The sequence below is a fragment of the Ovis canadensis genome, chromosome 25 (assembly GCF_042477335.2).
Source record: "Ovis canadensis isolate MfBH-ARS-UI-01 breed Bighorn chromosome 25, ARS-UI_OviCan_v2, whole genome shotgun sequence".
NCBI classification, from domain to species: Eukaryota; Metazoa; Chordata; class Mammalia; order Artiodactyla; family Bovidae; genus Ovis; species Ovis canadensis.
In genome coordinates this window covers 13,404,840-13,432,219 of record NC_091269.1, presented here as the reverse complement: position 1 = coordinate 13,432,219, position 27,380 = coordinate 13,404,840, and positions in this window count along the sequence as shown.

Sequence of the window (27,380 nt, the reverse complement as noted above, 5' to 3'; positions counted from 1 at the left end):
CCCTGTCTCTGGAACTTCAGTCCTCTGAGCAGATCTGGAGGTCTTGAGTTGTATAAGCAAACGTGTTCCTTCCAAATAGAGGCTTGCGAACACACCCCCGGTGGTTGCCTCTTCTTCCCCGAAGAAGTCTTTCTTTCCCCACATGCTGCGAACTCCCTGTCCCAACCTCCAAGATTAGCGCTTCTTGCCATTCCTTTCTTAGAGGCAGTTATCCCTGAGCTTGGGGCCGTAGGGAGTAGCCCCACACTCACAGGGAAAGGCAAAGACTCCTCCATACATCTCCTCTATCCCCTTTGCTCTGGAGGAGAGCTTTAGTGAGCCTAGGTCTTTCAGGAAAATTGTTGGCTTGGACAGGATCTCACCCTGTTTGTGAACCTGCATACCCAACCGGGGGCCACAGAGCACCTGTTTCAGTAAAGTGGGCCCTGAAAGGGTGCAGCCTAGCAAGAGCTTGAAAATCCATTCAATTGCTGTTTTTGTACCTCTGACAGAGCGAGCTTTGCTCCACCCTTTGGCAGTGTGGAGAAAAGAGGCATGACACCCTCCCCAAGGGGACATGGGGCCTACTTCGAGAGGAAAGGCCCCTTGTGGAGTTGAGGCACACAGTCGTGTCAAACACACTCCCACTGCTTGCTTCTTCATGGGCACTCCCGCTATCAGCTAGGAATGTCTTTGCAATGATCACAAAGGGAAGGGGAGATACACGGCCCTGCCTCTGGACCTCCGGTGCTCTGAGCAAATCTGGTCTCCCGTTGTTGGTCAAGTTCAAGTTCAAGGTCAAGGTCAAGGTCAAGTTCAAGGTCAAAGTCAAGGTCAAGTTCAAGTTCAAGTTCAAGGTCAAAGTCAAGGTCAAGTTCAAGTTCAAGTTCAAGGTCAAGTTCAAGTTCAAGTTCAAGGTCAAGTTCAAGTTCAAGGTCAAAGTCAAGGTCAAGGTCAAGTTCAAGGTCAAGGTCAAGTTCAAGGTCAAGTTCAAGTTCAAGTTCAAGTTCAAGGTCAAGTTCAAGTTCAAGGTCAAGTTCAAGTTCAAGTTCAAGTTCAAGGTCAAGTTCAAGTTCAAGGTCAAGTTCAAGGTCAAAGTCAAGGTCAAGTTCAAGTTCAAGTTCAAGGTCAAAGTCAAGGTCAAAGTCAAGTTCAAGTTCAAGTTCAAGGTCAAGGTCAAAGTCAAGTTCAAGTTCAAGTTCAACTTCAAGTTCAAGTTCAAGGTCAAAGTCAAGGTCAAGTTCAAGTTCAAGGTCAAAGTCAAAGTCAAGGTCAAGTTCAAGTTCAAGTTCAAGTTCAAGGTCAAAGTCAAGGTCAAGTTCAAGTTCAAGTTCAAGTTCAAGGTCAAGGTCAAAGTCAAGGTCAAGTTCAAGTTCAAGTTCAAGTTCAAGGTCAAAGTCAAGGTCAAGTTCAAGTTCAAGGTCAAGTTCAAGTTCAAGTTCAAGGTAAAATTCAAGGTCAAGTTCAAGTTCAAGTTCAAGTTCAAGGTCAAAGTCAAGGTCAAGTTCAAGTTCAAGTTCAAGGTCAAAGTCAAGGTCAAGTTCAAGTTCAAGTTCAAGGTCAAAGTCAAGGTCAAGTTCAAGTTCAAGTTCAAGTTCAAGGTCAAGGTCAAGTTCAAGTTCAAGTTCAAGGTCAAGTTCAAGTTCAAGTTCAAGTTCAAGGTCAAGTTCAAGTTCAAGTTCAAGTTCAAGGTCAAAGTCAAGGTCAAGTTCAAGTTCAAGTTCAAGTTCAAGTTCAAGGTCAAGTTCAAGTTCAAGTTCAAGGTCAAAGTCAAGGTCAAGTTCAAGTTCAAGTTCAAGGTCAAAGTCAAGGTCAAGTTCAAGTTCAAGTTCAAGTTCAAGGTCAAGTTCAAGTTCAAGTTCAAGTTCAAGGTCAAAGTCAAGGTCAAGTTCAAGTTCAAGTTCAAGTTCAAGGTCAAAGTCAAGGTCAAGGTCAAGTTCAAGTTCAAGTTCAAGGTCAAGGTCAAAGTCAATGCCCACAGGAAGATGTGAGGATAAAGGGCCTCATCCCAGCACAGCACCCGCTCCCACCGGCCCCTGACTCCCGCAGCACGCCCCCTAAAACAACACTGTCTTCCCAGAAAAGAGAACGGAGAAGCCATGTGTGTGCCAAAGGAGCAAGATGAACGAACGATGCAACGCCCTCCAACTTTGGGCACACCTGACGCCTGGGAACCCCGGGCCCGGCCGATGGGTCCCCGCCGTTCTCGGGCGGGAGCGGGGGTCGACACGTGGGCCGAGAGCCCTTGCCCGGGCCACCCGCAAATCCCCTGAGACGTGATCCGACCCCAGGGACCGAGGGCAAACGTACCGCTTGAGGTGCTGGAGGAGCTGGACGAAGCCATGGTGGGAGAGGCACACAGGAGCGCTGCAGACTGCTGGCCGAGTGGGCGGGGACCCAGCAGCCCAGGACTCTGGAGAGCGGGAGGCGTCTCCACCCCCATTGACGTCAATAGGGTTTGGGTGCGTAGATGGAGGGGGCCGCCCCTGGCCTCTTTCCAAGCAGAGACCCTGGACGGAGTCCCGTGGAGTGAGTGGGCTTTTCCCGGGCACAGCTGTGCCCCGGACCGCCAAGATCCCCGTTGGGGTGGGTGGGCAGTTCGGGGGCTTTGGTTTGTGGCCCTCCCTCGCAGCGGATGGTGGGATCAACCCCGGGTGGATCAATCAGGGGCCCTCAGCAGTGCCAAGGGAGCTCACCGCCCAGGAAACGCCCCCTAGGTCCCTTTGAATTGGCCGCCCACGCCCCCTTTCCCAGCCTGCCTTGTTCTGGGGTTTCCCACCTTTTCACATACCACAGGTCCCTGGGCCTGGACTGTCCCCCGCTGGCTCCTCCGAGGCATTCCGGGACAACGGACGCTCTCTCCAGCGCCTCCACCTAGATCCCACGCTGTCCTCGCCTCCATATGCCACCTGCGCCTCCCCAACTCCTCCGTGGGCTCCTGGCGTCCTTTCCCTACAGCAGTCCCAGAGCACCAGCCCCGAGGGCTTTGAGTTGCCTGGAGCCCAAGGCTCCGGCCAGAGACCTGAGGGGCCAGCGTCTGGACCGGCAGCTAATGCCATTAGGGGCTTTTCTCATGTGGAGCCTGAGGCCAACATCCGTGGCAACCCCCAAGCGCGAATGCCCCGGAGATACACGCCCAAGGGGACAGTGTACCCCCTATGTGGGGAAGGAGGTTCCTGTTTTCCCAGCACTGCATGGTGGCACGTGGAATAGCCCTGTGGGAAAGCCCATGGAAAAGCCTCGAGGGAAAGACACAGATCCCTTGATCCACAAGACGGGAAGCGAGACACTGCTGCTACTGCTCAGGAGGAAAGCACACCTGCATGACCCCACTCGAGACGAGGACTGACGCCCCTTGGGAGACTCCAGAAGTACGCCAAGATCCATGTGAGCACGGGAGAGGAATCCTCAGGTTCTGGTCCGACTCCACACAAGGTCTTAGGCGCCGGCATCGACGGGCGAGGAATCCTGAGAGGCCACCGAGCAACTCGCATGGGGAATGACCTTTCCTGAGGCCAACAGAGCGGGTCCATGAGGTCCCCGTCGTAAGTCGAGAGCACAAGCCGCAACTCGAGAAAACCAGGAGGTTCCCCCCTCCGGGCGAGATGTGGCCCATTTTGGCTGAGGCGTCTCGAGGCTAATCACATCTAACCTCTGGAACTTCCAAAGGGTCCTTGACACCCTTACTGCAACTCAAGAAGTTCCCCGACATACCCGTCTCCAGTCGAAAGAAAGCACGGCGTTCGGCCCACATCCAGAGGAGCCCCGTTTCCACCTCGTAGCTCGAGATGAGGGATCCTTTCCCTGCTTGGTCGGGAAAGAATTCCCGGCGTTCCCGTCGCATCTCAAGAGCAGGCACTCTCCAAAGGAAAGGCGAGAGGAACTCCAGGGTCGTGCCACCATTCCCAGAGTCCCCCAGATGTCCCAGTCCATTCCTGAGGAACCTCCTTTCCCTGCACTGCCTCGACTTTCACGCCGAGGATCGACTCACACCAGGGTGGCACGTGAGACAGCCCTGTGGGAAAGCCTCGTGGGAAAGCCTCATGGGAAAGCCTCGAGGGAAAGCCACAGATCCCATGATCGACACGACGGGAAGCGTGACACTGCTACTACAGCTCGGGAGGAAAGCGCACGTGCATGCCCCCTCTCGAGACGAGGACTGACTCTCCTGGGCAGACTCCAGAAGTACCGCAAGATCCATGTCAGCACTGGAGAGGAATCCTCAGGTTCCGCCTCCGACTCCACACAAGGTCTTAGGCCCCGGCATCGAAGGGAGAGGAATCCCGAGCGGCCCCCGAGCAACTCGAATGGGGACTGGCCAGTCCTGAGGCCACCAGAGCGGGTGCCTTAAGTCACCGTCGTAAGACGAGAGCACCTGCCGCAACTCGAGAAAATCCAGGAGGTACTCCCCTCCAGGCGAAATGAGGCCCATTTCCGCCGATGCTTCTCGACACTAATCACAACTAACCTCTGGAACTTCCAAAAGGTCCTTCACACCCTTGCTGCAACTCAAGAAGTTCCCCGACTACCCCTGTCCACTCTAGAGGAAGCACAATGGTCCCGCCCACATCAAGAGGAGCCCCGTTTCCGCATTGTAGTTCCAGATGAGGGATCCTTTCCCTGCTTGGTCGGGAAAGAATTCTGGGCGTTCCTGTCGCATCTCAAGAGGAGGCGCTCTCCACAGGAAAGGCGAGAGGAACTCCAGGGTCGTGCCACCATTCTCAGAGTCCCCCAGATGTCCCAGTCCATTCCAGAGGAAGGTGTTTTCCCTCCACTGCCTCGACTTTCACGCCGCAGATCGACTCACACCACGGTGGCACATGGGACAGCCCTGTGGGAAAGCCTCATGGGAAAGCCTTGTGGGAAAACCTCGAGGGAAAGCCACAGATACCATGATGCAGTTGATAGGAAGCGTGACACTGCTGCTACAGCTCTGGAGGAAAGGGCACGTGCATGCCCCCATTCGAAACGAGGACTTACTTCCCTGGGGAGACTCCAGAAGTACCCCAAGATCCATGTCAGCACTGGAGAGGAATCCTCAGGTTCCGGGCCCGACTCCACACAAGGTCTTAGGCTCCAGCATCCAAGGGAGAGGAATCCCGAGAGGCCCGCGACCAACTCACATGGGGACAGGCCTTTCCTGAGGCCACCAGAGCGGGTCCCTGAGGTCCCTATCATAAGTACAGAGCACCTGCCACAACTCGAGAAAATCCAGGAGGTTTTGCCCTCCAGGCAAGATGAGGCCCATTTCCGCTGTTCCTTTTGAAGGCTACTCACACCTAACCTCTGGAACTTCCAAAAGGTCCTTCACACCCTTGCTGCAACTCAAGAAGCTCCCCGACATACCCGTCTCCACTCGAGAGGAAGCACGCGGGTCCTGCACACATCCAGAGGAGCCCCGTTTCCGCCTCGTAGCTCGAGATGAGGGATCCTTTCGCTGCTTGCCCGGGAAAGATTTCTGGGCGTTCCTGGCGCATCTCAAGAGGAGGCGCTCTCCACAGGAAAGGTGAGAGGAACTCCAGGGTCGTTGCGCCATTCCGGAGTCCCCCAGATGTCTCAGTCCATTCCAGCGGAACCTGTTTTCCCTGCACTGCCTCGACTTTCACGCCGAGGATCGACTCCCACCATGGTGGCACGTGGGACAGACCTGTGGGAAAGCCTCGTGGGAAAGCCTCGAGGAAAAGCCACAGATCCCTTGATCCACGCGACGGGAAGCGTGACATTGCTGCTGCCACTCTGGAGGAAAGCGCACGTGCATGCCCCCATTCGAGATGAGGACTTACTCCCCTGGGGAGACTCCAGAAGTATCCCCAAGGTCCATGTCAGCACTGGAGAGGAATCCTCAGGTTCCAGTCCCGCCTGCACACAAGGTCTCAGGCCCCGGCATCAAAGGGAGAAGAATCCCAAGAGGCCCCCGAGCAACTCGCCTGGGGACTGGCCTTTCCTGAGACCACCAGAGCGGGTCTCTGAGGTCCCCGTCATAAGTCGAGAGCACCTGCCACAACTCGAGATAATCCACGAGGTTTTGCCCTCCAGGCGGGATGAGGCCCATTTCCGCTGAGGCTTCTCGAGGCTAATCACACCTAACATCTGGAACTTCCAAAAGGTCCTTCACACCCTTGCTGCAACTCAAGAAGTTCCCTCACATACCCGTCTCCACTCTAGAGGAAGCACGAGGGTCCCGCACACATCCATGGGAGCCCCGTTTCCGCCTCGTAGCTCGAGATGAGGGATCCTTTCGCTGCTTGCCCGGGAAAGATTTCTGGGCGTTCCTGGCGCATCTCAAGAGGAGGCGCTCTCCACAGGAAAGGTGAGAGGAACTCCAGGGTCGTTGCGCCATTCCGGAGTCCCCCAGATGTCTCAGTCCATTCCAGCGGAACCTGTTTTCCCTGCACTGCCTCGACTTTCACGCCGAGGATCGACTCCCACCACGGTGGCACGTGGGACAGACCTGTGGGAAAGCCTCGTGGGAAAGCCTCGAGGCAAAGCCACAGATCCCTTGATCCACGCGACGGGAAGCGTGACATTGCTGCTGCCACTCTGGAGGAAAGCGCACGTGCATGCCCCCATTCGAGATGAGGACTTACTCCCCTGGGGAGACTCCAGAAGTATCCCCAAGGTCCATGTCAGCACTGGAGAGGAATCCTCAGGTTCCAGTCCCGCCTGCACACAAGGTCTTAGGCCCCGGCATCAAAGGGAGATGAATCCCAAGAGGCCCCCGAGCAACTCGCCTGGGGACTGGCCTTTCCTGAGACCACCAGAGCGGGTCTCTGAGGTCCCCGTCATAAGTCGAGAGCACCTGCCACAACTCGAGAAAATCCAGGAGGTTTTGCCCTCCAGGCAAGATGAGGCCCATTTCCGCTGTTCCTTTTGAAGGCTACTCACACCTAACCTCTGGAACTTCCAAAATGTCCTTCACACCCTTGCTGCAACTCAAGAAGCTCCCCGACATACCCGTGTCCACTCGAGAGGAAGCATGAGGGTCCCACTCACATCCAGAGGAGCCCCGTATCCACCTCGTAGCTCGAGATGCGGGATCCTTTCCCTTCTTGGTCGCGAAAGAATTCCCGGCGTTCCCGTCGCTTCTCAAGAGAAGGCGTTCTCCACAGGGAAGGCGAGAGGAACTCCAGCGTCCTGCCACCATTCCAAGAGTCCCCCGGATGTCTCAGTCCATTCCAGAGGAACCTGTTTTCCCTGCACTGCCTCGAATTTCATGCCGAGGATCGACTCCCACCACGGTGGCACGTGGGACATCCCTGTGTGAAAGCCTCGTCAGAAAGCCTCGTGGGAAAGCCTCGAGGGAAAGCCTCGAAGGAAAGCCAGAGATCCCTTAATCCAGGTGATGGGAAGCGTGACACTGCTGCTACCGCTCTGGAGGAAAGCGCACGTGCATGCCCCTATTCGAGACGAGGACTTACTCCCCAGGGGAGACTCCAGAAGTACACCAAGATCCATGTCAGCACTGGAGAGGAATCCTCAGGTACCGGCCCCGACTCAACACAAGGTCTTAGGCCCGGGCATCGAAGGGAGAGGAATCCCGAGAGGCCCGCGAGCCACTTGCATGGGGACTGGCATTTCGTGAGGCCACCAGAGCAGGTCCCTGAGGTCCCCGTCGTAAGTCGAGAGCACCTGCCAAAACTCGAGAAAATCCACGAGGTTTTGCCCTGCAGGCGAGATGAGTCCCATTTCCGCTGAGGCTTCTCGAGGCTAATCACATCTAACCTCTGGATCTTCCAAAAGGCCCTTCACACCCTTGCTGCAACTCAAGAAGTTCCCCGACATACCCGTCTCCACTCGAGAGGAAGCAAGAGGGTCCCGCCCACATCCAGAGGAGCCCAGTTTCCGCCTTGTAACTGGACATGGGGGATCCTTTCCCTGCTTGGTCGGGAAATAATTCCTGGGTTTCCCGGCGTATCTCAAGAGGAGGCACTCTCCACAGGAAAGGCGACAGGAACTCCAAGGTCGTGCCACCATTCCCAGAGTCCCCCAGATGTCTCAGTCCATTCCAGAGGAACCTGTTTTCCCTGCACTGCCTTTACTTTCACGCCGAGGATCAACTCACACCACAGTGGCACGTGGGACAGCCCTGTGGGAAAGCCTCGTGGGAAAGCTTCGTGGAAAATCCTTGAGGAAAAGACACAGATCCCATGACTGACGCGACGGAAAGCATGATACTGGTGCTACAGCTCGGGAGGAAAGCACACGTGCATGCACCCTCTCGAAACGAGAACTTACTCTCCTGGGGAGACTCCCGAAGTACCGCAAGTTCCATGAGAGCACTGGAGAGGAATCCTCAGGTTCGGGCCCCGACTCCACACAAAGTCTTAGGCTCTGGCATCGAAGGGAGAGGAATCCCGAGAGGCCCGCGAACAACTCGCAATGGGACTGGCCTTTCCTGAGGCCACCAGAGCGGGTCCCTGAAGTCCCCGACCAAAGTCTAGAGCACCTACCGCAACACGAGAAATTCCGGAGGATTTGCCCTCCAGGCCAGATGAGGCCCATTTCCGCTGAGGCTTCTCGAGTCTAATCACGCCTAACCTCTGGAATCTCCAAAAAGTCCTTCACACCCTTGCTGCCACTCAAGAGTTCCCCGACATACAGTCTCCATTCGAGAGGAAGCACGATGGTCCCGCGAACATCCAGAGGAGCCCCGTTGCCGCCTCGCAGCTCGAGATGAGGGATCCTTTCCCTGCGTGGTCGGGAAAGATTTCCCGGCGTTCCCGTCGCATCTCAAGTGGAGGTGCTCTCCACAGGAAATGGGAGAGGAACTCCAGGGTCGTGCCAACATTCCCAGAGTCCCCTAGATGTCTCAGTTCGTTCCAACGGAACCTGTTTTCCCTGCACTGCCTCGACTTTCATGCAGAGGATCGACTCACACCAAGGTGGCACGTGGGACAGCCCTGTGGGAAAGCCCTGTGGGAAAGCCTCGTGGGAAAGTCTCGAGGGAAAGCTACAGATCCCTTGATCCAGGCGATGGGAAACGTGACACTGCTGCTACAGTCTTGAGGAAAGATCACGTGCATGCGCCCATTCCAGACGAGGACTTACTCCCCTGGGGAGACTCAAGAAGTACCCCAAGATCCATGGCAGTACTGGAGAGGAATCCTCAGGTTCCGGGCCCGACTCCACACAAGGTCTTAGGCCCCGGCATCGACGGGAAAGGAATCCCGAGAGGCCCCCGAGCAACTCGCATGCGGACTGTCCTTTCCTGAGGCCACCAGAGTGGGTCCCTGCGGTCCCCGTCGGAAGTCGAGTGCACCTGCCGCAACTCGAGAAAATCCAGGAGGTTTTACTCTCCAGGCGAGATCAGGCCCATTTCCAGTGAGGCTTCTCGAGGCTAATCACACCTAACCTCTGGAATTTCCAAAAGGTTCTTCACACCCTTGCTGCAACTCAAGAAGTTCCCTCACATACCCGTCTCCACTCTAGAGGAAGCACGAGGGTCCCGCACACATCCATGGGAGCCCCGTTTCCGCCTCGTAACTCGAGATAAGGGATCCTTTCGCTGCTTGGTCGGGAAAGAGTTCTGGGCATTCCCGTCGCATCTCAAGAGGAGCCGCTCTCCACAGGAAAGGCGAGTGGAACTCCAGCGTCGTGCCACCATTCCAAGAGTCCCCCAGATGCCTTAGTCCATTCCAGAGGAACATGTTTTCTCTGCACTGCCTCGACTTTCACCCGAGGATCGACTCCCACAACGGTGGCACGTGGGAAAGCCCAGTGGGAAAGCCTCGAGGGAAAGCCACAGATCCCTTGATCCACGCATCGGGAAGCGTGACACTGCTGCTACCGCTATGGAGGAAAGCGCACGTGCATGCCCCCTTCGAGAGGAGGACTTACTCCCCTGGGGAGACTCCAGAATTAGCCCAAGATCCATGTCAGCACTGGAGAGGAATCCTCAGGTTCCGGTGCCGCATCCACACAAGGTCTTTGGTCCTGGCATTGAAGGGAGAGGAATCCAGAGAGGCCCGCGAGTAATTCGCATGTGGACTGTCTTTTCCTGAGGCCACCAGAGCGGGTCCCTGCGGTCCCCGTCGTAAGTTGAGAGCACCTGCTGCAACTCGAGAAAATCCAGGAGATTTTGCCCTCCAGGCGAGATCAGGCCCATTTCCACTGAGGCGTCTCGAGACTATTCACACCTAACCTCTGGAATTTCCAAAAGGTCCTTCACACACTTGCTGCAACTGAAGAAGTACCCCAACATCCCCGTCTCCACTCTAGAGGAAACACGAGGGTCCCGCCCACATCGAGAGGAGCCCCGTTTCCAACTCGTAGCTCGTGATGAGGGATCCTTTCCCTGCTTGGTCGGGAAAGAATTTCCCGCGTTCCCGTCTCATTTCAAGAGGAGGCGCTCTCCACAGGAAAGGCGAGAGGAACTCCAGCGTCGTACCACCATTCCAGGAGTCCCCCAGATGTTTCAGTCCTTTCCAGAGGAACCTGTTTTCCCTGCACTGCCTCGACTTTCACGTCGAGGATCAACTCACACCATGGTGGCACGTGGGACAGCCCTGTGGGAAAGCCTCGTGGGAAGCCTCGAGGATAAGCCACAGATCCCTTGATCCAGGCGATGGGAAGCCTGACACTGCTGCTAAAGCTCCTGAGGAAAGTGCACGTGCATGCCCCCATTCGACACGAGGACTTAACCCCTGGGGAGACTCCAGACGTACCCCAAGGTCCATGTCAGCACTGCAGAGGAATCCTAAGGTTCTGGGCCCGACTCCACACAAGGTCTTAGGCCGGGCATCGAAGAGAGAGGAATCCCGAGAGGACCCCGAGCAACTCGCATGCGGACTGGCCTTTCCTGAGCCCACCAGAGCGGGTCCCTGAGGTCCCCGTCATAAGTCAAGAGCACGTGCCGCAACTCGAGAAAATCCAGGAGGTTTTGCCCTCCAGGCGAGATGAGGCCCATTTCCGCTGAGGCTTCTCGAAGCTAATCACACCTAACCTCTGGAACTTCCAAAAGGTCCTTCACACCCTTGCTGCAATTCAAGCAGGTTCCTGACATACCCGACTCCATTCTAGAGGAAGTACGAGGGTCCCTGCCACATCCAGAGGAGCCCTGTTTCCGACTCGTTGCTCGATATGAGGGAACATTCGCTGCTTTGTCGGGAAAGAATTCTGGGCATTCCCGTCCCATCTCAAGGGGAGGAGCTCTCCACAGGAAAGGCGAGAGAAACTCCAGCATCGTGCCACCATTCCAAGAGTCCCCCAGAAGTCTCAGTTCATTCCAGAGGAACCTGTTTTCCCTGCACTGCCTCGACTTTCACGCGGAGGATCGCCTCCAACCATGGTATCATGTTCGACAGCCCTGTGGGAAATCCTCGTGGGAAAGCATCGAGGGAAATCCACAGATCCCTTGATCCACGCGACTGGAAGCATGACACTGCTGCTACCCCTCTGGAGGAAAGTGCACGTGCATGCCCCCTTCGAGAGGAGGACTTACTCCGCTGGGGAGACTCCAGAAGTAGCCCAAGAACCATGTCAGCACTGGAGAGGAATCCTCAGGTTCCGGTCCCGCATCCACACAAGGTCTTTGGCCCCGGCATTGAAGGGAGAGGAATCCAGAGAGGCCCTCGAGCAATTCGCATGTGGACTGGCCTTTCCTGAGGCAACCAGAGCGGGTCCCAGAGGTCCCCGTCGTATGTCGAGAGCACCTGCCGCAACTCGAGAAAATCCATTAGGATTTGCCCTCCAGGCGAGATGAGGACCATTTCCGCTGAGGCTTCTCAAGGCTAATCACACCTAAGCTCTGGAACTTCCAAAGGGTCCTTGACACCCTTGCTGCAACTCAAGAAGTTCCCCTATATACCCCTCTCCACTCGAGAGGAAGCACGCATGTCCCACCCACATCCAGAAGAGCTCCGTTTCCGCCTCGTAGGTCGAGATGAGGGATCCGTTCGCTGCTTGTTCAGGAGAGATTCCTTGGCGTTCCCATCGCATCTCAAGTGTAGGGGCTCTCCACAGGAAAGGTGAGAGCAACTCCAGCGTCGTGCCACCATTCCAAGAGTCCCCCAGATGTCTCAGTCCATTCCTGAGGATACTGTTTTCCCTGCACTGCCTTGACTTTAACGAGGAGGATCGACTCCCACCACGGTCTCACGTGGGACAGCCCTGTGGGAAAGCCTCATGGGAAAGCCTCGAGGGAAAGCCACAGATCCCTTGATCCACGCGACAGGAATCGTGACGCTGGTGCTACAGCTCGGAGGAAAGCGCACGTGCATGCCCCCATTCGAGACGAAGACTGACTCCCCTGGGGAGACTCCAAAAGTACTCCAAGATCCATGTCAGTACTGGAGAGGAATCCTCAGGTTCCGGCCCCGACTCCACACAAGGACTTAGGCCCCGGCATCGACGGAAGATGAATCCCGAGAGGACCCCGAGCAATTCGAATGGGGACGGGCCAGTATTGAGGCCACCAGAGCGGGTCCCTAAAGTCCCCGTCGTAAGTCAAGAGCACCTGCCGCAACTCGAGAAAATCAAGGAGGTTTTGCACTCCAGCTGAGTGAGGCCCATTTCCGCTGAGGCTTCTGGAAGCTAATCACACCTAACCTCTGGAACTTCTAAAAGGTCCTTCACACCCTTGCTGCAACTCAAGAAGTTCCCTAACATACCCGTCTCCACTCGAGAGGAAGCACGAGGGTCCCGCCCACATCCAGGGGAGCCCCGTGTTCGCCTCGTAGCTCAAGATGAGGGATCCTTTCACAGCTTTTTCGGGAAATAATTCTGGGAGTTCCCGTTGCATCTCAAGTGGAGGCGCTCCTCACAGGAAAGGCGAGAGGAACTCCAGGGTCGTGCCACCGTTCCCAGAGTCCCCCAGATATCTCAGTCCATTCCAGAGGAACCTGTTATCCCTGCACTGCCTCGAGTTTCACGCCGAGCATCGACTCACACCACGGTGACACGTGGGACAGTCCTGTGGGAAAGCCTCGTGGGAAAGCCTCGTGGGAAAGCCACAGATCCCATGATCGGCGCGCCGGGAGGCATGACAGTGTTGTTACAGCTCTGGAGGAAAGCGCACGTGCATGCCCCCATTCGAGACGGGGACTTACTCCCCTGGGGAAACACCAGAAGTACTCCACGATCCATGTTAGCACTGGAGAGGAAACCTCATGTTCCAGACACGACTCCACACAAGGTCTTAGGCTCTGGCATCGAAGGGAGCGGAATCCCGAGAGGCTCCCGAGCCACTGGAATGGGGACTGGCCAGTCCTGAGGCCACCAGAGCGCGTCCCTTAGGTCACCGTCGTAAGTCGAGAGCACCTGCCGCAACTCGAGAAAATCCAGGAGGTTTTTCCCTCCAGGCGAGATGAGGCCCATTTCCGCTGAGGCTTCTCCAGGCTAATCACGTCTAGCCTCTGGAACTTCCAAAAGGTCCTTCACACCCTTGCTGCAACTCAAGAAGTTGCCTGACATACCCGTCTCCACTCTAGAAGAAGCACGAGGATCCCATCCACATCCAGAGGAGCCCCGTTTCCGCCTCGTAGCTCGAGATGAGGGACATTTCGCTGCTTTGTCCGGAAAGAAATCCCCACGTTTCCCTCTCACCTCAAGAGGAGGCGCTCTCCACAGGAAAGGCGAGAGGAACTCCAGCATCGTGCCACCATTCCAAGAGTCCCCCAGATGTCTCAGTCCATTCAGAGGAACCTGTTTGCCCTGCACTACCTCGGCTTTCACGCCGAGGATCGACTCCCACGCCGAGGATCGACTCCCACCACGCTGGCACGTGGGACAGCCCTGTGGGAAAGCCTGGTGGGAAAGCCTCGAGGGGAAGCCACAGATCCCTTGATCCAGGCGATGGGAAGCGTGACACGGCTGCTACCGCTCTGGAGAAAAGCTCACGTGCATGCCCCCATTCGAGACGAGGACTTACTCCCCTGGGGAAACCCCAGAAGTACCCCAAGATTCATGTCAGCACTGGAGAGGAATCCTGAGGTTCCGGCCCCGATTCCACACAAGGTCTTAGGCCCCGGCTTCGAAGGGAAAGGAATCCTGAGAGGCCCCCGTGCAACTCGCATAGGGACTGGCCTTTCCTGAGGCAACCAAAGCGGGTCCATGAGGTCCCCGTCGGAAGTTGAGAGCACCTGCCGCAACTCGACACAATCCAGGAGATTTTGCCCTCCAGGAGAGATGAGGCCCATTTCCACTGAGGCTTTCCGAAGCTAATCACACCTAACCTCTGGAATTTCCAAAAGGTCCTTCACACCCTTGCTGCAACTCAAGAAGTTGCCTGACATACCCGTCTCCCATCTAGAGGAAACACGAGGGTCCCGGCCAAATCCAGAGGAGCCCCGTTTCCACTACGTAGCTCGAGATGAGGGATCCTTTCGCTGCGTGTTCGGGAAAGAATTCTGTGCATTCCTGTCGCATCTCAATTAGGAGGTGCTCTCCACAGGAAAGGCTAGAACTCCACGGTCGTGCCACCATTCCCAGAAACCCCCAGATGTTACATTCCATTCTAGAGGAACCTGTTTTCCCTGCACTGCCTCGACTTTCACGCCGAGGATCGACTCCCACCACGGTGGCACGTGTGACAGCCCTGTGGGAAAGCCTCGTGGAAAAGCCTCGTGGGAAAGCCTCTAGGGAAAGCCACAGATCCCTTGATCGAGGCGATGGGAAGCATGACACTGCTGCTACCGCTCTGGAGGAAAGCGCACGTGCATGCCCCCATTCGAGACGAGGACTTACTCCCCTGGGGAGACTCCAGAAGCACCCCAAGATCCATGTCAGCACTGGAGAGGAATCCTCAGGTTCCAGCCCCGCCTCCACTCAAGGTCTTAGGCCCCGGCATCGACGGGAGAGGAATCCCGAGAGGCCCCCGAGCAACTCGCATTGGGAATGGCCTTTCCTGAGGACACAAGAGCGGGTCCCTGAGGTCCCTGTCATAAGTCGAGAGCACCTGCCACAACTCGAGAAAATCCAGGAGGTTTTGCCCTCCAGGCGAGATGAGGCCCATTTTCGCTGAGGCTTCTCAAGGCTAATCACATCTAAGCCCTGGAACTTCCAAAAGGTCCTTCACACCCTTGCTGCAACTCAAGACGTTCCCCGACTTCCCCGTCTCCACTCTAGAGGAAGCACGAGGGTCCCGCCCACATCCAGAGGAGCACCGTTTCTTCCTCAGTGCTCAAGATGAGGGATACTTTCCCTGCTTGGTCGGGAAAGAATTCTAGGCATTCCTGTCGCATTTCAAGAGGAGGCGCTCTCCACAGAAAAGGGGAGAGGAACTCCAGCATTGTGCCGCCATTCCGAGTCCCCCAAATATCTCAGTCCATTTCAGAGGAACCTGTTTTCCCTGCACTGTCTCGACTTTCACGCCAAGGATCGATTCAAACCAAGGTGGCACGTGGGACCCCTGTGGGGAAGCCTCGTGGAAAAGCCTCCTGGGAAAGCCTGGAGTGAAAGCCACAGATCCCTTGATCCAGGCGATGGAAAGCGTGACACTGCTGCTAGGGCTCTGGGGGAAAGCGCAGGTGCATGTCCCCATTCGAGATGTGGACTTACTCCCCTGGGGAGACTCCAGAAGTACCCCAAGATCCATGTCAACACAGGAGAGGAATCCTCAGGTTCCGGCCCCGCTTCCTCACAAGGTCTTAGGCCCTGGCATCGAAGGGAGAGGAATCCCCAGAGGCCCGCGAGCAACTCGCATGGGGACTGGCCTTTCCTGAGGCCATGAGAGCGGGTCCCTGAGGTTCCCGCCGTAAGTCGAGAGCACCTGCCGCAACTCGAGAAAATCCAAAAGGTTTTGCCCTCCAGGCGAGATGAGGCCCATTTCCGCTGAGGCTTCTGAAGGCTAATCACATCTAAACCCTGGAAATTCCAAAAGGTCCTTCACACCCTTGCTGGAACTCAAGAAGTTCCCCGACATCCCTGTCTCCACTCTAGAGGAAGCACGAGGGTCCCGCCCACATCCAGAGGAGCCCCGTTTCTGCCTCGTAGCTCGAGATGAGGGATCCTTTCCCTGCTCTTCGGGAAAGCATTCCTGGCGTTCCCGTCGCATCTGAAGTGGAGGTGCTCTCCACAGGAAAGGTGAGAGTAACTCCAGGGTCGTGTCCCCATTCCAAGAGTCCCGCAGATGTCTCAGACCATTCCAGAGGAACCTGTTTTGCTCCGCTGCCTCGACTTTCACGCCGAGGATGGACTCCCACCACGGTGGCACGTGGGACAGCCCTGTTGGAAATCCTCGCGGGAAAGCCTCGGGGGAAAGGCTCGAGGGAAACCCACACATCCCATGATCGACCCGACGGGAGGCGTGACATAGCTGCTCCAGAGCGGGAGGAAAGCCCATTTGCATGTCCCCTCTGAAGACGAGGACTGACTCCCCTGAGGAGACTCCAGAAGTATGCAAAGTTATATGTCAGCACTGGAGAGGAATCCTCAGGTTCCGGCCCCGACTCCACACAAGGTCTTAGGCCCCGGCATCGACGGGAGAGGAATCCCGAGAGGCCCCGAGGAACTCGCTTGGGGACTGTCTTTTCCTGAGGCCACCAGAGCGGGTCCCTGAGGTCCCCGTCGTACGTCGAGAGTACCTGCTGCAACTCCAGAAAATCCAGGAGGTTTTGCCCTCCAGGCGAGATGAGGCCCATTTCCGCTGAGGCTTCTCGAGGCTAATCACGTCTAACCACTGGAACTTCCAAAGGGTCCTTCACACCCTTGCTGCAACTCAAGAAGTTCCCAGACATACCCGTCTCCACTCGAGAGGAAGCACGAGGGTCCCGCACACATCCAGGGGAGCCCCGTTTCCGCCTCCTAGCTCGAGATGAGGGATCCTTTCCCTGTTTCGTAGGGAAAGAATTCCCGGCGTTCCCGTCGCATCCCAAGAGGAGGCGCTCTCCACAGGAAAGGCGAGAGGAACTCCAGGGTCGTGCCACCATTCCAAGAGTGCCCCAGATGTGTCAGTCCATTCCAGAGGAACCTGTTTTCCCTGCACTGCCTTGACCTTCAAGCCGAGGATCGACTCCCACCACGTGTGCACGTGGGACAGCCCTGTGGGAAAGCCTCGTGGGAAAGCCTCGTGGGAAAGACTCGAGGGAAAACCATAGATCCTTTGATCCACGCGGCGGACTGCGTGACACTGCTGCTACCGCTCTGGAGGAAAGCGCAAGTGCATGCCCGCATTCGAGACGAGGACTGACTCCCCTGGGGAGACTCCAGAAATACCCCAAGTTCCATGTCAGCACTGGAGAGGAATCCTCAGGTTCCGGCCCCGACTCCACACAAGGTCTTAGGCCCCGGCATCGAAGGGAGAGCAATCCCGAGAGGCCCCCGAGGAACTCGCATGGGGACTGGCCTTTCCTGAGGCCACCAGAGCGGGTCCCTGAGGTCCCCGTCATAAGTCGAGAGCACCTGCCGCAACTCGAGAAAATCCAGGAGGTTTTGCCCTCCAGGCGAGATGAGGCCCATTTGCGCTGAGGCTTCTCGAGGCTAATCACATCTAACCACTGGAACTTCCAAAGGGTCCTTCACACCCTTGCTGCAACTCCAGAAGTTCCCCGACATACCCGTCTCCACTCGACAGGAAACACAAAAGTCCCGCACACATCCAGGGGAGCCCCGATTCTGCCTCCTAGCTCGAGATGAGGGATCCTTTCCCTGTTTCATAGGGAAAGAATTCCCGGCGTTCCCGTCGCATCTCAAGAGGTGGCGCTCTCCACAGGAAAGGCGAGAGGAACTCCAGGGTCGTGCCACCATTCCAAGAGTCGCCCAGATGTGTCAGTCCATTCCAGAGGAACCTGTTTTCCCTGCACTGCCTTGATGTTCAAGCCGAGGATCGACTCCCACCAGTGTGCACGTGGGATGCCCTGTGGGAAAGCCTCGTGGGAAAGCCTCGTGGGAAAGACTCGAGGGAAAAACATAGATCCTTTGATCCAGGCGGCGGACTGCGTGACACTGCTGCTACCGCTCTGGAGTAAAGCGCACGTGCATGCCCCCTCTCGAGACGAGGACTTACTCCCCTGGAGAGACTCCAGAAGTTCCCCTAAGATCCATGTCAGCACTGGGGAGGAATCCTCATGTTCCGCCCCGACTTCACACAAGATCTCAGGCCCCGGCATCGAAGGGAGATGAATCCCGAGAGGCACCCGAGCAACTCGCATGGGGACTGGCATTGCCTGAGGCCACCAGAGCGAGTCCCTGAGGTCCCCGTCGTAAATCGAGAGCACCTGCCGCAACTCGAAAAAATCCAGGAGGTTTTGCCCTCCAGGCGAGAAGAGCCCATTTCCGCTGAGGCTTCTCGAAGCTAATCAAACCTAACTTCTGGAACTTCCAAAAGTTCCTTCACACCCTTGCTGTAACTCAAGAAGTTGCCTGACATACCCGTCTCCACTCTAGAGGAAGCACAAGGGTCCCGGCCACATCCAGAGGAGACCCGTTTCCGCCTCGCAGCTCGAGATGAGGGACATTTCGCTGCTTTGTGGGGAAAGAATTCCCGGCGTTCCACTCTCACCTCAAGAGGAGGTGCTCTCCACAGGAAAGGCAAGAGGAACTCCAGCGTCGTGCCACCATTCCAAGAGTCCCCCAGAAGTCTCAGTCCATTCCAGAGGAACCTGTTTTCCCTGCACTGCCTCGACTTTCACACCGATGATTGACTCCCACCACAGTGGCACGTGTGACAGCCCTGTGGGACAGCCTCGTAGGAAAGCCTCGAGAGAAAGCCACAGATCCCTTGTTCCAGGTGATGGAAAGCATGACACTGCTGCTACTGCTCTGGAGGAAAGCGCACGTGCATGCCCCCATTTGAGACGAGGACTTACTCCCCTGGGGAGACTCCAGAATTACCCCAAGATCTATGTCAGCACTGGAGAGGAATCCTCAGGTTCCGGCCCCGCCTCCACACAAGGTATTAGGCCCTGGCATCGAAGGGAGAGGTATTCCGAGAGGCCCACGTGCAACTCGCATGGGGACTGGCCTTTCCTGAGGCAACCAGAGCGGGTCCCAGAGGTCCCCGTCGTATGTCGAGAGCACCTGCCGCAACTAGAGAAAATCCATTAGGATTTGCCCTCCAGGCGAGATGAGGCCCATTTCCGCTGAGGCTTCTCAAGGCTAATCACACCTAAGCTCTGGAACTTCCAAAGGGTCCTTGACACCCTTGCTGCAACTCAAGAAGTTCCCCTATATACCCCTCTCCACTCGAGAGGAAGCACGCATGTCCCACCCACATCCAGAAGAGCTCCGTTTCCGCCTCGTAGGTCGAGATGAGGGATCCGTTCGCTGCTTGTTCAGGAGAGATTCCTTGGCGTTCCCATCGCATCTCAAGTGTAGGGGCTCTCCACAGGAAAGGTGAGAGCAACTCCAGCGTCGTGCCACCATTCCAAGAGTCCCCCAGATGTCTCAGTCCATTCCTGAGGATACTGTTTTCCCTGCACTGCCTTGACTTTAACGAGGAGGATCGACTCCCACCACGGTCTCACGTGGGACAGCCCTGTGGGAAAGCCTCGTGGGAAAGCCTCGAGGGAAAGCCACAGATCCCTTGATCCACGCGACAGGAATCGTGACGCTGGTGCTACAGCTCGGAGGAAAGCGCACGTGCATGCCCCCATTCGAGACGAAGACTGACTCCCCTGGGGAGACTCCAAAAGTACTCCAAGATCCATGTCAGTACTGGAGAGGAATCCTCAGGTTCCGGCCCCGACTCCACACAAGGACTTAGGCCCCGGCATCGACGGAAGATGAATCCCGAGAGGACCCCGAGCAATTCGAATGGGGACGGGCCAGTATTGAGGCCACCAGAGCGGGTCCCTAAAGTCCCCGTCGTAAGTCAAGAGCACCTGCCGCAACTCGAGAAAATCAAGGAGGTTTTGCACTCCAGCTGAGTGAGGCCCATTTCCGCTGAGGCTTCTGGAAGCTAATCACACCTAACCTCTGGAACTTCTAAAAGGTCCTTCACACCCTTGCTGCAACTCAAGAAGTTCCCTAACATACCCGTCTCCACTCGAGAGGAAGCACGAGGGTCCCGCCCACATCCAGGGGAGCCCCGTGTTCGCCTCGTAGCTCAAGATGAGGGATCCTTTCACAGCTTTTTCGGGAAATAATTCTGGGAGTTCCCGTTGCATCTCAAGTGGAGGCGCTCCTCACAGGAAAGGCGAGAGGAACTCCAGGGTCGTGCCACCGTTCCCAGAGTCCCCCAGATATCTCAGTCCATTCCAGAGGAACCTGTTATCACTGCACTGCCTCGAGTTTCACGCCGAGCATCGACTCACACCACGGTGACACGTGGGACAGCCCTGTGGGAAAGCCTCGTGGGAAAGCCTCGTGGGAAAGCCACAGATCCCATGATCGGCGCGCCGGGAGGCATGACAGTGTTGTTACAGCTCTGGAGGAAAGCGCACGTGCATGCCCCCATTCGAGACGGGGACTTACTCCCCTGGGGAAACACCAGAAGTACTCCATGATCCATGTCAGCACTGGAGAGGAAACCTCATGTTCCAGACACGACTCCACACAAGGTCTTAGGCTCTGGCATCGAAGGGAGCGGAATCCCGAGAGGCTCCCGAGCCACTGGAATGGGGACTGGCCAGTCCTGAGGCCACCAGAGCGCGTCCCTTAGGTCACCGTCGTAAGTCGAGAGCACCTGCCGGAACTCGAGAAAATCCAGGAGGTTTTTCCCTCCAGGCGAGATGAGGCCCATTTCCGCTGAGGCTTCTCCAGGCTAATCACGTCTAGTCTCTGGAACTTCCAAAAGGCCCTTCACACCTTTGCTGCAACTCAAGAAGTTGCCTGACATACCCGTCTCCACTCTAGAAGAAGCACGAGGATCCCATCCACATCCAGAGGAGCCCCGTTTCCGCCTCGTAGCTCGAGATGAGGGACATTTCGCTGCTTTGTCCGGAAAGAAATCCCGACGTTTCCCTCTCACCTCAAGAGGAGGCGCTCTCCACAGGAAAGGCGAGAGGAACTCCAGCATCGTGCCACCATTCCAAGAGTCCCCCAGATGTCTCAGTCCATTCAGAGGAACCTGTTTGCCCTGCACTACCTCGGCTTTCACGCCGAGGATCGACTCCCACGCCGAGGATCGACTCCCACCACGCTGGCACGTGGGACAGCCCTGTGGGAAAGCCTCGTGGGAAAGCCTCATGGGATAGACTCGAGGGAAAACCATAGATCCTTTGATCCACGCGGCGGACAGCGTGACACTGCTGCTACCGCTCTGGAGGAAAGCGCAAGTGCATGCCCGCATTCGAGACGAGGACTGACTCCCCTGGGGAGACTCCAGAAGTACCCCAAGATCCATATCAGCACTGGAGAGGAATCCTCAGGTTCCGTTCCCGACTCCACACAACGTCTTAGGCCCCGGCATGGACGGGAGAGGAATCCCGAGAGGACCGCGAGGAACTCGCATGGGGACTGGCCTTTCCTGAGGCCACCAGAGCGGGTCCCTGAGGTCCCCGTCGTAAGTCGAGAGCACCTGCCGCAACTCGAGAAAATCCAGGAGGTTTTGCCCTCCAGGCGAGATGAGGCCCATTTCCGCTGAGGCTTCTCGAGGCTAATCACATCTAACCACTGGAACTTCCAAAGGGTCCTTCACACCCTTGCTGCAACTCAAGAAGTTCCCCCACATACCCGTCTCCACTCGAGAGGAAGCACGAGGGTCCCGCACACATCCAGGGGACCCCGTTTCCGCCTCCTAGCTCGAGATGAGGGATCCTTTCCCTTTTTCGTAGGGAAAGAATTCGCGGCGTTCCCGTCGCATCTCTAGAGGAGGCGCTCTCCACAGGAAAGGCGAGAGGAACTCCAGGGTCGTGCCACCATTCCAAGAGTCCCCCAGATGTGTCAGTCCATTCCAGAGGAACCTGTTTTCCCTGAACTGCCTTGACGTTCAAGCCGAGCATCGACTCCCACCACGAGTGCACGTGGGACAGACCTGTGGGAAAGCCTCGTGGGAAAGACTCGAGGGAAAACCATAGATCCTTTGATCCACGCGGCGGACTGCGTGACACTGCTGCTACGGCTCTGGAGGAAAGAGCAAGTGCATGCCCGCATTGGAGACGAGGAATGACTCCCCTGGGATGACTCCAGAAGTACCCCAAGATCCATGTAAGCACTGGAGAGGAATCCCCAGGTTCCGGCCCCGACTCCACACAAGGTCTTAGGCCCCGGCATCGAGGGGAGAGGAATCCCGAGAGGCCCCCGAGGAACTCGCATGGGGACTGGCCTTTCCTGAGGCCACCAGAGCGGGTCCCTGAGGTCCCCGTCGTAAGTCGAGAGCACCTGCCGCAACTCGAGAAAATCCAGGAGGTTTTGCCCTGCAGGCGAGATGAGGCCCATTTCCGCTGAGGCTTCTCAAGGCTAATCACACCTAAGCTCTGGAACTTCCAAAGGGTCCTTGACACCCTTGCTGCAACTCAAGAAGTTCCCCTATATACCCCTCTCCACTCGAGAGGAAGCACGCATGTCCCACCCACATCCAGAAGAGCTCCGTTTCCGCCTCGTAGATCGAGATGAGGGATCCGTTCGCTGCTTGTTCAGGAGAGATTCCTTGGCGTTCCCATCGCATCTCAAGTGTAGGGGCTCTCCACAGGAAAGGTGAGAGCAACTCCAGCGTCGTGCCACCATTCCAAGAGTCCCCCAGATGTCTCAGTCCATTCCTGAGGATACTGTTTTCCCTGCACTGCCTTGACTTTAACGAGGAGGATCGACTCCCACCACAGTCTCACGTGGGACAGCCCTGTGGGAAAGCCTCGTGGGAAAGCCTCGAGGGAAAGCCACAGATCCCTTGATCCACGCGACAGGAATCGTGACGCTGGTGCTACAGCTCGGAGGAAAGCGCACGTGCATGCCCCCATTCGAGACGAAGACTGACTCCCCTGGGGAGACTCCAAAAGTACTCCAAGATCCATGTCAGTACTGGAGAGGAATCCTCAGGTTCCGGCCCCGACTCCACACAAGGACTTAGGCCCCGGCATCGACGGAAGATGAATCCCGAGAGGACAACGAGCAATTCGAATGGGGACGGGCCAGTATTGAGGCCACCAGAGCGGGTCCCTAAAGTCCCCGTCGTAAGTCAAGAGCACCTGCCGCAACTCGAGAAAATCAAGGAGGTTTTGCACTCCAGCTGAGTGAGGCCCATTTCCGCTGAGGCTTCTGGAAGCTAATCACACCTAACCTCTGGAACTTCTAAAAGGTCCTTCACACCCTTGCTGCAACTCAAGAAGTTCCCTAACATACCCGTCTCCACTCGAGAGGAAGCACGAGGGTCCCGCCCACATCCAGGGGAGCCCCGCGTTCGCCCCGTAGCTCAAGATGAGGGATCCTTTCACAGCTTTTTCGGGAAATAATTCTGGGAGTTCCCGTTGCATCTCAAGTGGAGGCGCTCCTCACAGGAAAGGCGAGAGGAACTCCAGGGTCGTGCCACCGTTCCCAGAGTCCCCCAGATATCTCAGTCCATTCCAGAGGAACCTGTTATCCCTGCACTGCCTCGAGTTTCACGCCGAGCATCGACTCACACCACGGTGACACGTGGGACAGTCCTGTGGGAAAGCCTCGTGGGAAAGCCTCGTGGGAAAGCCACAGATCCCATAATCGGCGCGCCGGGAGGCATGACAGTGTTGTTACAGCTCTGGAGGAAAGCGCACGTGCATGCCCCCATTCGAGACGGGGACTTACTCCCCTGGGGAAACACCAGAAGTACTCCACGATCCATGTCAGCACTGGAGAGGAAACCTCAGGTTCCATTTCCGACTCCACACAACGTCTTAGGCCCCGGCATGGACGGGAGAGGAATCCCGAGAGGACCCCGGGGAACTCGCATGGGGACTGGCCTTTCCTGAGGCCACCAGAGCGGGTCCCTGAGGTCCCCGTCGTAAGTCGAGAGCACCTGACGCAACTCGAGAAAATCCAGGAGGTTTTGCACTCCAGGCGAGATGAGGCCCATTTCCGCTGAGGCTTCTCGAGGCTAATCACATCTAACCACTGGAACTTCCAAAGGGTCCTTCACATCCTTGCTGCAACTCAAGAAGTTCCCCCACATACCCGTCTCCACTCGAGAGGAAGCACTTGGGGTCCCGCACACATCCAGGGGAGCCCCGTTTCCGCCTCCTAGCTCGAGATGAGGGATCCTTTCCCTGTTTCGTAGGGAAAGAATTCCCGGCGTTCCTGTCTCATCTCAAGAGGAGGCGCTCTCCACAGGAAAGAGGAGAGGAACTCCAGGGTCGTGGCACCATTCCAAGAGACCCCCAGATGTGTCAGTCCATTCCAGAGGAACCTGTTTTCCCTGTACTGCCTTGGCGTTCAAGCCGAGGATCGACTCCCACCACGTGTGCACGTGGGACAGCCCTGTGGGAAAGCCTCGTGGGAAAGCCTCGTGGGAAAGACTCGAGGGAAAACCATAGATCCTTTGATCCACGCGGCGGATTGCGTGACACTGCTGCTACCGTTCTGGAGGAAAGCCCAAGTGCATGCCCGCATTCGAGACGAGGACTGACTCCCCTGGGGATACTCCAGAAGTACCACAAGATCCATGTCAGCACTGGAGCGGAATCCTCAGGTTCCGGCCCCGACTCCACACAAGGTCTTAGGCCCCGGCATCGACGGGAGAGGAATCCCGAGAGGCCCCCAGGAACTCGCATGGGGACTGGCCTTTCCTGAGGCCACCAGAGCGGGTCCCTGAGGTCCCCGTCGTCAGTCGAGAGCACCTGCCGCAACTCGAGAAAATCCAGGAGGTTTTGCCCTCCAGGCGAGATGAGGCCCATTTCCGCTGAGGCTTCTCGAGGCTAATCACATCTAACCACTGGAACATCCAAAGGGTCATTTTCACCCTTGCTGCAACTCAAGAAGTTCCCCGACATACCCGTTTCCACAAGAGAGGAAGCACGAGGGTCCCGCACACATCCAGGGGAGCCCCGTTTCCGCCTCCTAGCTCGAGATGAGGGATCCTTTCCCTGTTTCGTAGGGAAAGAATTCCCGGCGTTCCCGTCGCATCTCAAGAGGAGGCGCTCTCCACAGGAAAGGCGAGACGAACTCCAGGGTCGTGCCACCATTCCAAGAGTCCCCCAGATGTGTCAGTCCATTCCAGAGGAACCTGTTTTCCCTGCACTGCCTTGACGTTCAAGCCGAGGATCTACTCCCACCACGTGTGCACGTGGGACAGCCCTGTGGGAAAGCCTCGTGGGAAAGCCTCGTGGGAAAGACTCGAGGGAAAACCATAGATCCTTTGATCCACGCGGCGGACTGCGTGACACTGCTGCTACCGCTCTGGAGGAAAGCGCAAGTGCATGCCCGCATTCGAGACGAGGACTGACTCCCCTGGGGAAACTCCAGAAGTACCCCAAGATCCATGTCAGCACTGGAGAGGAATCCTCAGGTTCCGGCCCCGACTCCACACAAGGTCTTAGGCCCCGGCATCGACGGGAGAGGAATCCCGAGAGGCCCCCGAGGAACTCGCATGGGGACTGGCCTTTCCTGAGGCCACCAGAGCGGGTCCCCGAAGTCCCCGTCGTAAGTCGAGAGCACCTGCCGCAACTCGAGAAAATCCAGGAGGTTTTGCCCTCCAGGCGAGATGAGGCACATTTCCGCTGAGGCTTCTCGAGGCTAATCACGTCTAACCACTGGAACTTCCAAAGGGTCCTTCACACCCTTGCTGCAACTCAAGAAGTTCCCCGACATACCCGTCTCCACTCGAGAGGAAGCACGTGGGGTCCCGCACACATCCAGGGGAGCCCCGTTTCCGCCTCCTAGCTCGAGATGAGGGATCCTTTCCCTGCTTCATAGGGAAAGAATTCCCGGCGTTCCCGTCGCATCTCAAGAGAAGGCGCTCTCCACAGGAAAGGCGAGAGGAACTCAAGGGTCGTGCCACCATTCCAAGAGTCCCCCAGATGTGTCAGTCCATTCCAGAGGAACCTGTTTTCCCTGCACTGCCTTGACGTTCAAGCCGAGGATCGACTCCCACCACGTGTGCACGTGGGACAGCCCTGTGGGAAAGCCTCGTGGGAAAGCCTCGTGGGAAAGACTCGAGGGAAAACCATAGATCCTTTGATCCACGCGGCGGACTGCGTGACACTGCTGCTACCGCTCTGGAGGAAAGCGCAAGTTCATGCCCGCATTCGAGACGAGGACTGACTCCCCTGGGGAGACTCCAGAAGTACCCCAAGATCCATGTCAGCACTGGAGAGGAATCCTCAGGTTTCGGCCCCGACTCCACTCATGGTCTTAGGCCCCGGCATCGACGGGAGAGGAATCCCGAGAGGCCCCCGAGGAACGCGCATGGGGACTGGCCTTTCCTGAGGTCACCAGAGCGGGTCCCTGAGGTCCCCGTGGTAAGACGAGAGCACCTGTCGCAACTCGAGAAAATCCAGGAGGTTTTGCCCTCCAGGCGAGATGAGGCCCATTTCCGCTGAGGCTTCTCGAGGCTAATCACATCTAACCACTGGAACTTCCAAAGGGTCCTTCACACCCTTGCTGCAACACAAGAAGTTCCCCGACATACCCGTCTCCACTCGAGAGGAAGCACGTGGGGTCCCGCACACATCCAGGGGAGCCCCGTTTCCGCCTCCTAGCTCGAGATGAGGGATCCTTTCCCTGTTTCGTAGGGAAAGAATTCCCGGCGTTCCCGTCGCATCTCAAGAGGAGGCGCTCTCCACAGGAAAGGCGAGAGGAACTCCAGGGTCGTGCCACCATTCCAGGAGTCCCCCAGATGTGTCAGTCCATTCCAGAGGAACCTGTTTTCCCTGCACTGCCATAACGTTCAAGCTGAGGATCGACTCCCATCACGTGTGCACGTGGGACAGCCCTGTGGGAAAGCCTCGTGGGAAAGACTCGTGGGAAAGACTCGAGGGAAAACCATAGATCCTTTGATCCACGCGGCGGATTGCGTGACACTGCTGCTACCGCTCTGTAGGAAAGCGCAAGTGCATGCCCGCATTCGAGACGAGGACTGACTCCCCTGGGGAGACTCCAGAAGTACCCCAAGATCCATGTCAGCACTGGAGAGGAATCCTCAGGTTCCGGCCCCGACTCCACACAAGGTCTTAAGCCCCGGCATCGACGGGAGAGGAATCCCGAGAGGCCCCCGAGGAACTCGCATGGGGACTGGCCTTTCCTGAGGTCACCAGAGCGGGTCCCTGAGGTCCCCGTGGTAAGTCGAGAGCACCTGCCGCAACTCGAGAAAATCCAGGAGGTTTTGCCCTCCAGGCGAGATGAGGCCCATTTCCGCTGAGGCTTCTCGAGGCTAATCACATCTAACCACTGGAACTTCCAAAGGGTCCTTCACACCCTTGCTGCAACTCAAGAAGTTCCCCGACATACTCGTCTCCACTCGAGAGGAAGCACGTGGGGTCCCGCACACATCCAGGGGAGCCCCGTTTCCGCCTCCTAGCTCGAGATGAGGGATCCTTTCCCTGTTTCGTAGGGAAAGAATTCCCGGCGTTCCCGTCGCATTTCAAGAGGAGGCGCTCTCCACAGGAAAGGCGAGAGGAACT